Source organism: Cetorhinus maximus, chromosome 10 (genome assembly GCF_964194155.1).
Source record: "Cetorhinus maximus chromosome 10, sCetMax3.hap1.1, whole genome shotgun sequence".
NCBI classification, from domain to species: domain Eukaryota; kingdom Metazoa; phylum Chordata; class Chondrichthyes; order Lamniformes; family Cetorhinidae; genus Cetorhinus; species Cetorhinus maximus.
This window is the reverse complement of record NC_135888.1, coordinates 13,237,752-13,250,090: the sequence shown is the minus strand read 5'-3', so window position 1 is coordinate 13,250,090 and position 12,339 is coordinate 13,237,752.

Below are 12,339 nucleotides of genomic sequence, written 5' to 3'. Positions count from 1 at the left end.
CCACTCCCATGGGTGTAGTGGACCTGTCACTGGCAACTTTTGCAGTTGCTGACATTGCACACACTGTTTTACTAAACTCTCTATTTCGCCATCAATCCCAGGCCACCATAGATAGCTGCGTGCTATGGTCTTCATTCGGGAAATTCCTGGATGGGCACTGTGTAGTTCAATTAAAAGTGACTCCCTTCCCTTTGGAGGAACTATCACTTGTGCTCCTCACAATAAGATGCCATCCTGGTTGATTGTTTCATGTCTTCTGTTGAAGTACAGTTTCATTTCGTCAATACTGGCTCCTGTGACCGACCCTGTAGCACTTGTTCTCGTACTTGAGACAGGAATGGGTCCTGACTTTTCCAGTCTCTGATCTGTCGAGCACATACCGGCGAGGAATCTAAGAAATTTAACAGTAAAACAAATTCCTGTGGAACTGGGATGTGCTCATCATTTTCTTGTGAAGGCAAACGACTAAGGGCATCAGCGTTGGCAATTTGATTGCCAGGCCTATGTACGAAAGTGTACTTGTATGCTGCCAGAATTAAGGCACATTATTGTATTCTTGCTGAGGCTATGGGTGGTGTAGCCTTGTCCTCACTAAACAATCCTAGCAATGGTTTGTGGTCCAAAATGATTGTAAAATGGAGGCCATGTACGTACTGGTGAAATTTCTTGACACTAAACATGATGGACAGGCCTTTTTCTATCTGCGAGTTTCCCTTTTCTGCTGTGGTGAGCGTTCTTGATAAGTAACCTATTGGCCGTTCTGTGCCGTCGTCCATCTGATGAGAGAGCACTGCTCCCACTCCGTGGGAAGATGCGTCACATGTCAGCACCAATTCTTTTGTCTGGTCATAATGCACTAATAGTTTGGACGAGTGCAACAATTGTTTCATCTTTATGAAAGCTTCTTTCTGGGGTGCCTCCCAACATCAACGTTGGTTCTTTTTGAGCAGAGAATGCAGGGGGCCAGCGCTGTAGATAAATTGGTTAAGAACCGCCTATAATAGTTAATCATTCCTAGGAATGATTTGAGCTCTGAGGTGTTCTTTAGCACAGGTGGCTCTCTTATGACTTACGTCCTCCTCAACTGGGTGGAGGGCCTGTGAATCTACCCAGTGACCCACATAGATTACATTTTAAATGCACTTCAGCTTGCAAGAAACATTTTACGACTTCTAAGTTTGCCAAATGCTCTTTTTCAGTGAACCCTGTCACCAATATATAGTCTAAATAGACTACAACCTGGGGCAGTCCCTGCAGTAAACTTTCCATTGTTCTCTGAAAGATGGCACAAGCGGAGGAGACACCGAAAGGCAGTCGTGTACATTGGTACAACCCTTTGTGGGTATTAATTGTGACAAATTCCCAGGAGGCATTATCCAGTTCTAGTTGTTGATAAGCATGACTCATGTCAAGCTTTGTGTACGTTGTCCCTCCTGCCAGCTTGGCAGACAGGTCTTCGATTTTTGGAATGGGGTGCCTGTCTAGCTTAGCTACCTTATTAACCGTCAGTTTGTAGTCTCCACAAATTCGGGCGCTTTGGTCGGGTTTAAGGACGGGCACTATGGTTGCTGCCCATTCTGAGAACTGAACAGGTTGTATAACGCCCAGTTTCTCTAGTCTGTTCAGTTCAATGCCGACTTTTTCTCTCAGGGTGTATGGCACTGGCCTTACCTTCATGAAGCAAGGGGTTGCTTCCAGATCCACATGAATCTTGGCCTGCAGTCCTTGGATTTTCCCTAGTTTGTCCTTGAAGACGGTGGTGAACTTTCTAAGTAGCTCTGGTAGCCCACTTGCTCTCAAGTGGAAAATTTCATCCCATTCAAACTTAATCCCCTTTAACCAATTTCGCCCCAGAAGGCTTGGCCCTTCACCTGCTATCACCATCAAGGGCAGCTTTGCCGATTGGCTTCCATAATGGACAGTTACTCTGCTTATGCCGCTTACTTGAATGTCTTCACCCGTATATGTGTTTAGCAAGGCTGCTGTTTCTTCTAAACTTAATTGACGTGCACCATTATTCAAATATCTGAAGGTATGATCCTCAATTACTGTAGTGGAAGCTCCTGTGTCTAATTCCATTCTTTGCCATTTACTTTCACTGTGACAAATATTGGTTCTGTCTTTCCAACTTTCAGATTGAACAACAAGTAAATGTCTGAATTTGTTGTTTCAGGCTCTTCTACGTCATAGATTTCATTGAGCTTCTTCTTTTGTTTACGAATCTTTCCTTGCACTGCCTCATCATATGTCCATTTCTGTGACAATAGTAGCCTTCGATTTTTTTTTAAACTGCTAATTGCTAAAAGACTGATTGTTTCCACGTCTATTAAAATTATTCTTTGATTTTGCTGCTAAGTTATTTTTCTTTATTCTTCGGCTAGCTCCTCGGTGGAGTCTTGCTTTTGCGTATCACTTTCAGCTGAGATTTCCCGCCCGATGTGGATGACACGCCATTTTGCGCACCCTGTATTGGTTTTGAATCTCTTACTGCGCTTTCCATGGCCAGCGCTATCTCTAGCACATTCTTGAAGTCCAGATTCACTTCGGACAATAATCTTTTCTGAATAGTGTCCTCATTCACACCACACACTAAACGATCTCAGAGCGTGTCGTTTAGAGTCGTACCTAACTCTCAATGTCCCAGATTTGCCACGTAACATGCAATTGTCTCACCCGGCGCTCTATTTCGCGAATTGAACCTGAACCTCAGCATTGTGACTGAGAGCTTGGGTTGAAAGGGACCTTTCACAAGGTCCACCACTTCATTGAAATTCTTGGAATCTGGGGCGCTGGGTGCCATCAAACTTTGAATCAGACTGTAGGTTTTGCCCCCCCACAAGCAGACACTTCTTGGATGGAAACATTGGGCAGAATTTTCTGCTTGACGTGTGGGGGGGCAGGCCGCACGTGTCAGCACGTAAAATGACACGCGGTGACATCGGGCAAGCGTCCCGACATCTCCGGGGGCCATCACGATATTTCGATGGGCGGGTGCGCGATGAAGATCGACGCGCGCCCACAATTAATTAACGGGCTAGTTAAGGCCCTTAAATCGGCAATCAATGCTGATTTTCAGGCGCCCACACGATCTTCGGCTCGGCGCATGGGCGCAGCGGGCAGGTGGGTAAGCGACTTTTTAATAAAACTCATCCACGGGCAGGATAAGAGGGCTCAGTGGGGTTGTCAATCTGGTCTGTGAGTATTTTATTGCAGAAAGTTTTTTAAACTTGCCTGTGTGATCTGTAGCAGTTCAGAATGAATTACAGCAGCTTTCTGTGTACTTTGAACCTTCAGTTCAGCACTCTTCAGTCAGGAATCTTTATTGGGCCTGCGGCTTTCCAGAGGCCTCCCTTTAGCCTGGGCATGGGTTCTGACATGTCCACTGGAGGCAACTCCTTTGAGGAGGGAGGGAGGGATAGAATAAGGAGGAGGCCAGGATTGCACAATCAGCCTCCAGGGGAGTCACCTTTGGGAGGCCAGGCGCAGGCACAAGGGCTGCAGGGCCAAGAGGCAGTCCAAGGTGGAAGGGGCTGCAGAAGACACCACTAACCTGCCAGGGTTTACAGGCGGAGAAGCAGCCACCTCAATATGTCTGAGGTACAGTGCCAAAGGAGGCTCTGACTGTCAAGGGAGACAGTCAACTACATCTGTCAGATGATTGGGCCTGAGATCTCTCCTAACTGTGTGGGTGGACACCCCATGCCAGTGGCTCTGAAGGTCACAGCTGCCCTCAACTTCTATGCCTCTGGTTCCTTCCAGGGATCGATGGGTGATTTTTGTGGTGTCTCCCAATCAGCTGTCCACACTCGTGTCAAGCAGGTTACAGATGCTCTGTTCCGGCATGCATTGACCTTCATCCACTACTGTTGGGATCAGGCAAGCCAGACACAGCGAGCCAGAGGCTTCGTGGCGATTGCTGGCTTCCCCCGTGTCCAGGGTGCTATAGACTGCACACATGTGGCCATCAAGGCACCAGCAGGTGAGCCCGGTGCCTTCGTCAACAGGAAGGGTTTCCACTCCATGAACGTGCAGATAGCGTGTGATCACACGCTGTAGATTTTACAAGTCTGTGCAAGGTACCCAGGCAGCTCCCATGATGCCTACATCCTCAGACACTCCCAGGTGCCAGGGCTCTTCAGTGCTCCAGCCCAGCTGGATGGATGGCTGCTGGGTGACAAGGGCTATCCCCTCAGAAGGTGGCTCATAACGCCTCTCCGCCATCCAAGAACAGAAGCTGAGCAGCAGTACAATAGGAGCCACGGCACCACAAGGGCTGTGGTGGAGAGAACCATCGGTCTTCTCAAGATGCGCTTCCGATGCCTGGACCGCTCAGGGGATGCACTCCAGTACCCCCCAGATCATGTCTCGCTGATAGTGGTTGCATGCTGCACTCTCCACAATCTTACGCTGGAAAGGGGGGGCGCTGTGGACGATGAAGACGTTGACACAGTGGCTGCGGCTGCACATGATGAGTCTAGCAGTGATTCTGAGGATGAGGAAGCACAGGGGAATGATGAGGGGCTAAACGCTGACCCGGGACTATACCAAGGAGGCAGGGTCACCCGGGACACTTTAATCCAATGAACCTTCAGCTAGCTCCACACAAATGGGTCAGGAGGAGCAGCCTTGCCTGACGCTTCTATAGTCGGCACTTAAGTGCTACATCTGCCACTTCATCAGCTGCAACTAAGGGCTTTGGACATAAACCTCAATGTCCACTCAAACACTCATGACATGTATGTAAAACATACAAATGCAGAGCAAAGGAGCCACCCTCAGCCACAGTAACATATCTGGTTTTAATTTTCTCCATCCGTTTTTTTTTTTATCATCTGACTGGCAGCCTCACAGACAAGAAGCTATGGCTCGGATTGGACACCTGGCCTCATCTTAACTGCTTCTGCTGGAAATTCTGTACCATTGCTGACAAGACTGCATGCCTATCTTATCGTGTGAAGGCAACACCGCTGGAAAAGTGAATTATCCAGCATCAGTTTTCAACCCACCGACCACTGTGAAGGAATACCTCATTAGACTTTGATTCTGGATCCTGGAACCCATGTGAAACAATATTTTTTTCCCCATGGCCTCTGCACTGTAAATCTTTCTTTTCTCTATCCCTCTTTTACTGTATTAATGTAAAGGAGGCAACCTTGTGACTCTCCTCCCGCGTTTTGAGTGTGTGCAAATAAAGTAACCCTTTGAGTTCATCCTATCTTGAGTTTGCTATGGGGTTATTAATAGAAAATTGGATCACACCAAAACTGAGGTTGGGAAATACACCACCGCTTATAAAGGGTGGGAGCAATCAAAAACACCTTTCCGTTTATGGACAGGTGGCGAGAGGAGACATTAGTGCTGTTTACATCTGGGTTGTTTTCTTTGGAGCAGAGAAGACTGAGGGGCGACCTGATTGAGGTGTACAAGATTATGAGGGGCATGGACAGGGTGGTAGGGAGCAGCTGTTCCCCTTAGTTGTAGGGTCAGTCACAGGGGGCATAAGTTCAAGGTGAGGGGTAGGAGGTTTAGGGGCGATGTGAGGAAAAACTTTTTTACCCAGAGGGTGGTGACAGTCTGGACTGCGCCGCCTGGGAGGGTGGTGGAGGCGGGTTGTCTCACATCCTTTAAAAAATGCCTGGATGAGCACTTGGCACGTCATAACATTCAAGGCTATGAGCCAAGTGCTGGTAAATGGGATTAGGTAGGTAGGTCAGGTGTTTCTCATGTGTCAGTGCAGACTCGATGGGCCGAAGAGCCTCTTCTGCACTGTGATTCTGTGATAAGGTCGCACAAAATGAAAGCAAAACATTTTTCAACCATAAACAAATAATAGTTCCCTAATCTAGGGCCAACACAAAAGCACCAATGAGGAACCCGTGGTGTGCCTAAGGTGCCTTATGCTTACGTTTACAGGTGCTATGTCTTGGTGCTGCCCCATCACTCGGAGTGGCTTGAGAGACAGCCTGATGACTCTGCTGTCCTGTTGGCCTCAATGACCTTGGCGACCGTCCTCTGGCCCATGGAGCCTGTGCTGACCCCGCCTGGGTGGGAGTAGCCAGGTCCACAGCTGGCATTTCCCCAGCGTTGCAGCCTCACCCGATGAAGCAGGCACTGGGAGAGGGGCGGAGCAGCTGTTGCCCTCATCCGGAGTGACGTGACCAGAGTGCCGTGAGAGGAGCCCGCAGGTACGACAGGCAGCAGCTCCGCTGATGTGAGGTCGCCCTGGGCCTCCCTGCTCACTGTTGATGGATGGGCAACGAGCTGGAAAGCTTGAAGCCCACACCATCTCCCACATTGGCACTGACCAGCTGTGGCCACTGGCGCTGTGAGGGCTTCCAGGTCCGAGCGTAACCCCAGGAGAACCTGCTTGGACCTGGAAGCCTAGTCTCATGCAACACTCCCAGATGCTCCTGCACACCTGGCCACATTTCCTGCAGCTGCTGCATCGCAGACGACTCCAGAGGCACATCATCAGGCACTGACTGAGCATGTGCCTGGTCCCCTGCAGTCCTCCGGCTGCTGGCGCCATCGGCACTCTCTGTCTCTGCCAGCTCCTCCAGCGAGTGTGAAGTGCCCTCTCCACTGTGCCCCGGGACACTAGCCGATGTTGCAATTCCCACCAAGGTACTAGTATCGGCGCTGGTGCCTGCCTCGCAGAAATGGTGTGACGCTGGTGACAGTTGAGGGCCCTCAGGTATGAGAAGGGACATCTACAATTGTTCCTGGTGGTTAGGCTCTGATGATGCTGAAAATAACAACAAGGACAGTGGATCAGTTAGTGTGCACACAGTGACACACTTCATCCCTTTCCCCCTGGCTCATTACGCACTCAACCTTCCAGAGCCTATGGAGATGAATATTGGTGAGGTGGCAAATAGTCAGGAGGAGACCCAAATATTGCAGGCGGATACAGACGGGCTGGTCAGATGGCCTAAGGAATGACACATGGAATGTTATGTGGATAAGTGTGAGGTGATGCACTTGGGCAGGAGAAACAAGATACGGGGATATACGAGGAATGGTAGGACTGTGGAAAGTGAGGAGGATCAGAGGGACTTTGCTGGGCATGTCGACAGGTCCGCTAAGGTAGCGGGACAGGAACATAAGGCATTTAAGAAAGTAAATGCCATACTTGCCTTCATTAGCTGAGGAATAGAATATAGGAACAGGGAGGTCATGTTGCAAGTGCAGAAAACACTGCCTAGGCCACAGCTATCGTTCTGCGTGCAGTGGTGATATGTGCTTCATGAGAGGGATGTGATTGGAGTGGAGAGAGTGCAGAGGTCGCTGACCAGGATGCTGGCTGGGCTGGAGAGTTGGAGTTATGAGGAGACATAGCATAGACTGGAGATATTTCCCCTGCAGCAGAGGAGATTGAGGGGTGACATGATTGAGCTTTATAACATTATGAGGGGCATAGATAGGGTCGACAGAAAAGAACTTTTCCCCTTGGCGGAGGGATGAGTAACCTGGTAGCATTGATTTAAGGTAAGGGGCATGAGGTTGACAGGTGAGGTGATGAGGAACTTTTGCACACAGTAATATGGGACGCACTGGCTGAAAGGGTGGTGGACGCAGAAACCCTGCTCGAATCAGCTTAAAATCATCAGCTGGGCCTGGCCACCTCCAGTCCACGAATGCTCAGACGCATTGTGAGCATTTTTCTCCTGAAAAACAGAGAAGACCATTCATTGTGGCTAATCGCACATGGACTCTGCACACACGCCGCACCCCAACCACAGTGGCCCAAATCAGGCCTCCAGTGCTTCCTCTCCCCACTACTGCTGATCAGTCACAGAAAGATAGTACGCCTGCTCCCAAAACCCCCCCAACGGCCACCTTGGACATTCTGCGACCATCACTTTAGGAAACACATGGTCTCAGCTCCCATAGCTAGGAGGCGCAACTAGGTGTGGTGTCGAGGGCAGCAGATGGCTCTTGGCCACGAGACCTTGAGGCTCCCCTTCCACAATCTCATCACTGTGAATAGGACATGTGTTGGAGTTCTGAGTATGCGCCTAGCTGCATCTCCTGCAGGTTGTCCCCAGACTAGTCATGTGCGACTAAGGGCAACACATGGTGCGGGGGAGAACCCATCTCCTCATGAACCACTGAAGCTGATGTAAGCATGGGCACTATCTGCTTGCCCACCCAGCTTATGAGAAATGCCCAACATGATTCAATGCAGTCACGACAGTTAGACTTGGGGGGGGGGCCCTCTAAGGCTAAGACTACCTGCTGGGTTAAATGCCCAACGCCAACATGGTACTCGCCCTTCCAGAGCGCAACAAATCGTTGAAGCGCTTGCAACACTGGATCCAGCTGTGCCGCGCCACATCGTGGGAGCTCACCACCTCCGCCACCTCCTCCCAGGCAGGTTTGGTCATGTGGGGGGGCCTCCTCCTCCCATCCTGGGGAACCAGCACCTCCCACCGTGCTGCCACCTCCTCAAGGAGGGCAGCAAGGCAATCATCCGGAAAGCGAGGGGCACATTGGCCTACCCTGCAGCCTGCCCTGCTCCTCTGCCCTTCCCTCCAGAGTGCCGTGCTGAGCAGACCCCACTGTGGTTGGATCTCCAGGTGGTCATCGCAAGCAGCCTACAGGAGGCTGCCAGGCCTTTTAAACAGACTGCCGGGTCGCCATTGGACCCAGCGGTCTGTGCACGCCCGCCGCAGCCTGCACACTCCTGCTATCCACAGGAGTCGGAAATGCGCTGGGGGGGGCCTTAATTGGCCCGCCCGCACAAAATGGCGGCGTGGCCCCAATCACGTGCGCCGATCGGGTTCACGTCCACCAGCGTCCACTCCTGCTCCGCCCACCCGCCAAACAGAAAATTTTGCCCATTAAGTTTATTTACAGCAACTACATGTGTGCTTTCAACTCTAACACTGACTGCTGAAGTAGCCAGCGCTACTCTCCTATTAGGTACTACAGATTATGTGATCTTGCCTAACAAGTATTATCCCTAAAGGCACATTGCACACTAACTAAAACCATAATTACTATGGATGGTCTGGATAAATACCCTGCACTTCTTCATATAGTGTTGTGGGTTCCTTATAAGGTGTGTCTACCTTAGCAGTAAAATAGGGGCTCCATTTAAACCTCATGCAAAAGACAGTATCTTTGGCATTGTAGCCCTCCCTCAGTACCACACTGAATTGTCAGCCAAGGTTATCTGCTGAAGATAACTTGTGACCAAACTTGTCACCACCTGATTCAAACAAGAGTCTGCCACTGAGTTAAGGCTGACATACCAGGCAATCTGAAGGGTGTTGGCTGGCTGGAGCAGTGCTGGGCCAGCAAAACCTTGTTTTTAATAATACTAAACTTTTAGGGATTTGCCACAACAAGGAGTGCAAATAATTTAACAAAGATCGTTAAGGGACATGGGTGCTCCTGGTTAGAATTATCTTCTTTTAGCATCTAGAGTGAGTGACAACCTCCTTGTCGCCTGTCAGCATCTGCCAGTTAGTAGCACCCAGTCTCTAAAGTGACGGGTTAAGTTTCAATCTCCAGACATTGAGAAATAGCTGTTGAGTCCCTGTCAGTCACTACTGCACATGACCCTGCTTGTCACAACATGAGGGCCCTGTCAGATGAAAGAGGAATTTCAAAGGACAACACGGCTGATATCTGCTGTTGAAAATATGAGAAATGCTTTGCAGCCAATCGAAGAAACCAAACGGGTTGAAAGATTGTTCTCACAATCCATTCGAAATAGGATCAGGAACCATGTGCAGATCAAAACAGTCAGAGCGCAGTTGAGATGATTACAGTCAGAGGGGAATTGTAATGAGCTTCAATTGATCATCATGCCACCTTGAATTGCCTTTGCAATGCCATGTTATACAAGGAACATTGTGATCTCCTCTCATCCACAGTACGATTAGGTCGTCTTTTTCTCCAATTTGACTGTTTCGTTTGTTGGTGGATCTGCTCTGCCTGTTTTGTTCACTAGGAATTCGGTACTAGGATATAAGCAAATTAGAAATTCAGCACCAGGATTTAAGCAAAACGTCACTCATGCTCAGATTTATCGGATCTTGGCTGAAAAATCATGGGAGAAATGTTTCCTCAACGTTTTTTTGCTGTCTGCATTTCAACCAACAACCACCTCATATTCCTGAAATGGGGATGTTAGAAAATTAAAATCTTGGTTGGGATTCTTGGTATTAAAAGCTCTGAGTGTGCTTGTTTTCCGCACCCCTGTGAATTTTGGATTAGTTAATCCATGAGTAAAAAGCAGACAATGGGAATCCTCAACAACACCCAGGATTCTGACATTCTGACGGTGTTCATTTGATGCTGAGCTGAGCTGACATACATATTGGGAGGTTTAAAATTTACAACTGTGGCTTCCCTGATGCCGGGCTTTACTGTGGAGTTGAGAACAAACCACATTCCGTTCTGAGAGTTGTGTTAGTGGAATATCTCTTTTTATGTACTTAAAGGGTGTCTTTTTTATTAAATTTAACCCGTTAAATTGCGTTCTTCTGGCATTGTTTTTTTTTTTGCCTTTCATGGCTTTTTTCCACATAGCTTGGCTGAGAAATAGGCTGCCAGCTCCATAGCACCAACAGCGCTGGTGGCTCAGTCACATTAGAGATATCATTATTAGTCAGTCTGGATCAAGAAGCAAATCATTGATAATTCATCGGCATCACAATGAATGGTTGTAGGTGATAGAGTAAAGCAACGGTAGTAATTATGGTTTTATTTAGTGCGTAATGTACCTTGAAGAATAATATTTGTTCGGCAAGATCACATGACCTGGAGCAACCAATAGGAGAGTAGTGCGGGCTACCTCAGCAGTCAGCAGCAGAGATGGAGTTAGAGTTGGAAGCACACGTGCAGTTGCTGCTGAGTATACTGTAAATAAACTTAGTGTTTCCACCCAAGAAGTGCCTGCGGATCAACTCTATTACTAATAGTACAACTCGGACACCACACAGCAACTTTTGCAAATTTGGACTTAGGGGATGGATACTTTCTGGTGTAAATGTAAAGATCCCAAACAGTTTTGGTAGTATGCATAGAAACGGGCCAGAAACTGATCCACAGGAGACTCCTCCCAGCAGACTTCATTTAACCCTATCACCATATCCTTTTATTTCTTTCTCCCTCATGTACTTACCTAACTTCCCCTGCTGCAGGCTTCAAGTGCCCCATATATAGTAGTGAGTTCCTCATTCTAACCACTTTCTGTGTACAAAATGTTTCTCCTGAATGTGCAGAAAATCATTCTGATACTTTACAAAACTGGCAAGAACACACTGTACTATTTAGTGAATACAGACTGGAGTGCTGCTCCTCAGTGACCTAATTCAACGGTTTTGATCACCATAATGCTCAGACAGTTGGAATAGGTGCAGCAGAGTTGTTCCATTTATCTGTCCATCCTGCTCTGATTTTTATCTAAAATTTATTCGAGACATCATAGGTGCACCTCATTTTAAACAGAACATATACTGTAACTATGACTCCTCTTCTAGTTTTGAGTAACGACGTTGGATTTAACCCTGCGCTTATTGCCAACTTTTGGTTAGAGTGTGAAAGTGTGGTAACAATGTTCTGCATTGAAGAAGGGTCATATTGGACTCAAAACGTTAGCTCTGTTTCTCTCTCCACAGATGCTGCCAGACCTGCTGAGTTTTTCCAGCACTTTCTGTTTTTTATTTCAGATCTCCAGCATCCACAGTATTTTGCTTTTATTTTAATGTTCTGCACCCTACCACTTCATTGCGCATTTCATGAGCGGCTCCTACGGTATTTACATTCTAATTATGTTAACCACAGGTACTGAAATTGTAACTCATACCAGGCACAACAGTCTAGCCACAAGCTAAGCCACTCCTGCTACTGATCCTCATTATATGAGTTTTTTTTTTCTCAATCTGATTTTGCATGCAGTATGGTGTTTGAATATGACTCAGCGTGGGACGACAGAACTGTGACTATTTTTATTTTGCAGGCCTGTTCCCTCTTCGTTAGCGTTGTTGCGGTTTGCCAGTATCTGGATTGCAGGAAACCATGGGTTTTATCACATTCGTTCAGCAGATGCCCTTTGTCTTTGCAGTTTTCACAGCTCCCCATTGTAACAGAGCAGAGAGCAGCACCAACTTGCAGTGATGCTGAAAACCTCTTATTTTAACCATCATTTTCCTTTGGTTCTGGCACAAACTCCTGCAGTTTGATAATTAATCTGGAGCGTGGCTGGGGTGAACATCTGGTCGCTATTTACTCTGCTTGCCTTCCCATGTTTGTAGTGTGGCGGTTTGAATCTTAATCGGATGATGCACTTTTTTCCTCCCATTTTGTGGTTGTTTTCTTCACTCC